Source organism: Salvia hispanica, chromosome 2 (genome assembly GCF_029641045.1).
Source record: "Salvia hispanica isolate PSC_SH4W2 chromosome 2, Shi_PSC_v1, whole genome shotgun sequence".
Classification (NCBI taxonomy): Eukaryota; Viridiplantae; Streptophyta; class Magnoliopsida; order Lamiales; family Lamiaceae; genus Salvia; species Salvia hispanica.
Genome location: NC_142693.1, coordinates 29,128,542 through 29,134,819, shown reverse-complemented (window position 1 = coordinate 29,134,819; position 6,278 = coordinate 29,128,542).

Genomic DNA, 6,278 nt, shown 5'->3' with positions numbered 1-6,278 from the left:
CCGGGAACCGGAACCGGGGTGGCGGTTCGGAACCGGCTAGGGGGCGGCGGTTTAGGCGGGCCGGTTCAGGTTCGCACCAAAACGAGAACCGTAACCGCCGGTTCGTAACCGGCGGTTCGCCGGAAACCGGCGGTTCCGACAACTTTTCAGTGTTTAGGGTATAGGCATGCAGGCGTAGGGTGCAGAAACCGCCGGTTTCTGCCAGAAACCGTGTACAAAACCGCCGGTTTCCGGCCGAACCGCCGGTTCCGGCAGCTTTAACCGGCGGTTCCGGCAGCTTTGCAGGCGGCAGAGGCTAGGGTTGCAGGCGTAGGGTGCAGAACGGCAGGCAAACTGGCGGTTTTTGTCAGAAAAACCGGCGGTTTACCGCCCAAACCGCCGGTTTTCGGCGAGAAACCGGCGGTTCGGCGGTTAAACCGGCCGTTTCAAAAATTCAAATTTTTTTTTTTTTTTTTTTAATTCTGATTTTTTCTCCTATAAATACCCCCCTTCCCCTTCATTTCTACTCACCCCATTCTTGTGTTAACAAGGATTTCTCTTCTCAATCTCACAATTTCTCTCATCTCTACCTCCATTCTCTCTAATTTGCTCAAGTTGTTGTTCTTATAATTTACTTCAATTGTCTATCATAATATCATTCCTCACTAGTCACTACTCACTACTATCATAATATCATACTCTCGTCTCTCTCTTTATTTTTCAATTTCCAAAATGTCTTCATCTCGTCGTGGTGGTGATCGGGGCAAGGGAATTGCCCAAGACCAAGATGAAAGTGGTCGTCGGAAATCAAGGCGCCCTAGCCGTCGTGAGGTTATGGATGAGGTTTCCCGACAAACCGCTATGCGTTTGCAAGTAAGTTGTTGGAAATTTTACAAATTCTATTTAAATTCATAACTATATATAATATATAAATTATTCTAGTTTTTTTTACTACACATTTATTTACAACTACACATTTATTTGTAGGCCGAAGAAGATCATAGGGCTGCCATGGTACTTAGCCATATGGGTGCCGGTGGCGGCGAAGGTTACCAGTCTTATCACTCTTATGGGGACGTGCATTTATCATCCGACGACGACGATGGTAATGGTGGAACTGGAGGTGGAGGATCGGAACAATATCCTCCGACGAGCGCCGGACTAGTTGGTGAAAATGATGAAGCGGTTCCTCCTCCTCAAACTCAAACCGGGCGAGGTAAAACTAAGAAGGCGTTGAAATCGGATATTTTTGTTAAACATTATAAAAAAGTCCCGGTCCTAGATGGAACCACTCAAGAATAGACCGGTGAATTTGTGGCATATTGTAACTATTGCGATAAATTCTACCCATTTTCGGTCGGTGGGGGCTATGGTACTCTCCATCGTCATTTAAAGACAAAGCATCCGATCGAATATGGGACCGCTAAATTCCAAACCCAACTAAACTTCCCGACCGGTGCGTCTGAAACAACAGGTACGCCTCTTTTTAAATATGATCATAAAGTTGCTCAAGATGCTATGGTTAGATGGGCTGCAATGAAGCATTTGCCTTTCAATTTTTTTGATGACAAAAAATATGAAGTCACTATGCAAACCGCTTTTAATGTGGGTGCTAAAAGAATACCCGCAACTTCACACCAAAGATCTAACAACAGACAATTTTTTGAAAAACAAAGAGAAGTAATACGTCTTTTGTCCACCCTGGGTCACAAAGTAAATATTTGCTCTGATGTGTGGACTGATGCTTTTAAAAGAAATTCTTATATAGGCATTACATGTCATTTTTTGGACAATAGTTGGACGCTGCACAAGCGTTTGATTGGTTTTAGACAATTTCCTACACCACATACCGCACCCGCAATTGCTGCTTTAATTATTCAAGTTTTGAATGAATATAGATTGTGCAATAAGGTTTTTTCTGTTGGTTTTGATAATGCAACCGCTAACACTGCAAGTATTGCCGACTTAATTGCGGCTTGTGCCCCGGTTATAAATGGTAAGTATTTTCATCAAAGATGCATTTGTCATATTTTAAATTTATGTGTACAAGATGCTCTATCTTTGTGGCAAAAACATGTTGATCCTATTAGAACTGCCGTAAGCTTGATCCATTGGAAGGTTCCTATTGGTAAGGCTTGGAAAAAGTATTGTCGTCAAAAGAAAATAAGGTACACAAATTTTTCTCTTGATGTGTCTACTAGATGGAACTCCACATATGATTGTTTGAACTCTACTTTGGAGCATATAGATTATTTGATTTATTTTTTTAGGACTAATCCCGTTGATGATTTATATCTAACGCATGCATGTTGGGAGCAAAGCATGAGTTTGTTTAAATTGTTCAAAGGTTTCAAAAATGCAACTGTTGAGTTATCCGGTGTTTATTATTGCACATCTGTTCGTGTTTTAGAGCATTGCATGTACATATCACTTGGTTTTAAGACGTCTATGAAAAATTCCGTCTCAAATCCTGAGTTGATGTGTGTTTTATATTATATGATTGACAAATGGCTTAAGTATTTCCGTGAGATTCCATCAGTGTTTTTGATTGCAAAGGCTTTGGATCCGAAATGGAAATTAGCCGGTACGTTGAAGATTTTAGAATTTTATTACACGAATTTTGGTTCTATTGATCTTCAACCACTTCGAGATTTGCAAAAGGACACCAATGAGAGCTACAATGTACGTTTGTCCGAAGTATTCCAAATAAACCTCCCCAATCTCTCCGTCATCAAACATGCATTTGAGTTTGAGTTACGAGCTCTCTTTGCCGAATACGAAGCCAAGTACAACAGTACCCACCAAGTGAGACAACGGCCCACCCCTCAACAACAACACAATTTTGGGTTCTTTCAAGATGATGACCCCGACGCACAATCCCAATTGGCCGACCTATACGGTTACACCACCGGCGGCAGTTCGTCGGCGAGGACGGTAAGTGAGTTAGATTTATATTTTGACTCACGTTTTTCTTTGAATGAAGATGAAGGTCCCGTTCCCAACCAAATCGACGTCCTCGATTGGTGGGGAACACATGAGAAAGATTTTCCCATACTTGCATCAATGGCCAAGGAGATTTTTTCAATTTCGGCTTCCACTGTCGCCGCCGAGTCCGCTTTTAGTGTTGGAGGCAACGTCTTGGACGATAGAAGAAGTAGACTAACCGGCCAAAATATGGAAGCCACCATGTTACTTGATGATTGGTGTTCGGCTGACATTAGAGACCAAGAGCCAGATTGGAACACCCAAGTACAAAATTACCAAGACTACTACCCCGATGAAGATGAACAACAAGAAGAAGAATGAGTTGGAGGTCTACCGCCGTCCGCCGATAGCCGGATAGGTAAGTAAGGTAAGTGAACTACGTGGACTTTGATTCCTTAATGTAATCGGGCATTAAGGATACGTAGGCAACCCAACTTAAATTTTAAATTTAAGTTGGGCTCAAGTCCTTTTCCTTTATTTTATTTTTTTTCAATTTGTTTCAATTTTAAAATATACAAATACAATTACATAATTGTATTTGTATATACTCTAATCGGTGAAGAAGACTTCTCTATAAAACTAAATCCGGGAGACTTTTGACAATTCTACCATGATTGTTGATGGTTAAAATTAAACTCAACAATTAAGGTTGAATTGCTAAAGGTATCCTCAATTTAGTTATCTAGAAACATCTTCTTCACCGACTAAGAGTATATACATATACTATCTATTTACATTTATAATTTATTGTTTTTTAATTCAACTTTTTTTTATTTATGTCTTTTGATTCTTTTGTAATTTCAATTTTCAAATTTCAACATTTGTATTTGTAATATCGACATTCACATATCGTTCAAATTTGTATGATTGTTATGTATGATTGTTTCAATAAAATTCCAATTGTTCCAACTTCCAACTCCAATATCGACTTCTACTCCATTTGTCAATTGTCATTCTCATTTTATTTTTTTATTCGATAGTACAAGACTACAACTACAACTCTACAATTAGTACTATACCGGAATAAAATTTAAAAAAAAAAAAAAAATCGGCATTGAACCGGCGGTCCGAACCGGAACCGGCCCGGAACCGTTTGGAAACCGCCGGTTTTGAACCGGATTGGAACCGTGCGTGAACCGGAACCGGAACCGGAACCGCCTGACCCTAGGCGGGCCGGTTCAGGTTCCATATTTTTGGGAACCGGAACCGGCGGTTCCGAACCGGGAACCGGCGGTTCACGAACCGTGGTGACGTCTATTATTGAGTGAGCAAACAAGAAGCCCCACAAATGCCCTATATATTCGCACCTACAACAATTGAAATCGGTGAAGACTACTCCTACTATTATAAGTCAAGTCAATTATGGAGTACAGAAATTAGAAGTCTTCTCAGTCATATTTTAAACTTTGAAGGTATATTGGGACCTAATATTTGGAACTTTCAAAAAATTGGATTTTTTCCACGAACTTTAAAATTGATAAATAATATCAAAAACTTTACCCTGAGTTTGTTATATGCCAATTTCAAAGTTCGTAGAAAAAATCCAACTTTTTTAAAGTTCCATGATATTAAATGTCAATATCCCTATTTTAAATGTATTCTAGAACGCATGCCATAGGCATATTCTAAACCTAAAGTATAAACTTGGTGGCGAAAGCGTATAGAGAATTTGCATTTCTGTTGATAAAAGATGTGAAACGAGATGATTCTGCTAGAAAATTAAGCCGCCGCCAAAATCTTCTGTTTTCAACAAGTTCATCGTAACAAGATTTTGAAAATAATTTTGCTTGGAGACCATAGACTTAATTAATTATATCTGTGCCACAAAAATATGCGCTCTTTCCTTTTTAGTCCGTCCCACAAGACTATGCACTTTCTCTCTACCACTCTCCTACTTTACCAACTAGAATTAACACCCGTGCTATGCACGGGACATATGATTTTCACTTAAATGAATACTTCTACAAATTATAAATAATTCAACAGAAATAAAAACTTATATCTTATGTACACATTAAAAAATTTACTTCTCCCTTCTCACTCAGTGAAACATTTTCTATTCGGCATTGTATTTTATGTTTTTATTTTGAGTTGAGAAGATAAGGAATAAAGTAAAACATACTATAACGTAGAAATAATTATATTTCTATTTTATTAAATATGTTAATTAGAATAAGACATGTCTCATTTATATACTAACACTTTTATTAAAATCCATATTTATTTATTTTGAAAAATTATTATTTCTAATATATATAGCTGTAATGGTTTAATAATATTTACAATAAAAATTGCGATAAGTAAACTTTTTAGCATGTGTTTATTATCTGTAGCTTTCAATTTCTACATAAAATTACAACTAACAAAATAATCTTTTGTTATAAAAATATGCAAAAAAAAATTCATTGAAATATTCAAGTATGATATGCATTAATGTATTAAAACCTTATTGCAAATTATACATTGTATACTTGTGAGCCATAAAATGATATAAAAAAATCAAAAAATATTTTCCAAAATGATTTTTTGTATTTTATTACTGCAAATAAATTATTTTTATAGATGAAATATATTTGATATTTAAATTGAGATAGTTAATCGTGTAAAAGCAATACTTTATGTGGACTAAAATGTATTTTTGTAAACTCAATTTTAATTAATAGTACTCGTAATGTTTAATCAAAATTTAGTGTAGATAAGTTAGAAATGATAAGTACTTCATGAAATCATGTAATTTCATTCAAGTAGTGTGGATCAATATATATTCATATTAAATTTATTGAAGTACTATATAATTTGGCGTATTAGGATATTTTACACTGTCTTTTCACTTAAATGAATACTTCTACAAATTAAAAGTAGATCTATGGAGTCATCTCGATGTAAAATTAATTTCTCAATCATAAAATTAATTTTTAAATATACAATTTGATTCACAGGGGAGTGATCAATGGCTAACTAATTAGCATTCCCAAACTAAAACTAAATCTTAGCCATTAGATTAGAAGATCTAATGATTGAAATAATGCCACATGGATTATATTTTTAATTAAGAAAATTAATAAATAAAATTAGAGGGTATTAATGTCAATTCCCTCTCATTTAAATCATTTTAAAACTTTAAATTTACGTAACTCTCTCGATTTAAATTTTTTTCGCAAAAAATATATCAAATTAAAGATAATTTTATAAGGATTCCAACGAGTTATGAATTGCATATGCTCCGACGACGTTCGGATGATGAAATTTGATATTTTTTATTTTAGTTTTCGTAAATATTGATAACCAGATTTTTATCAACAAATACATCAAAA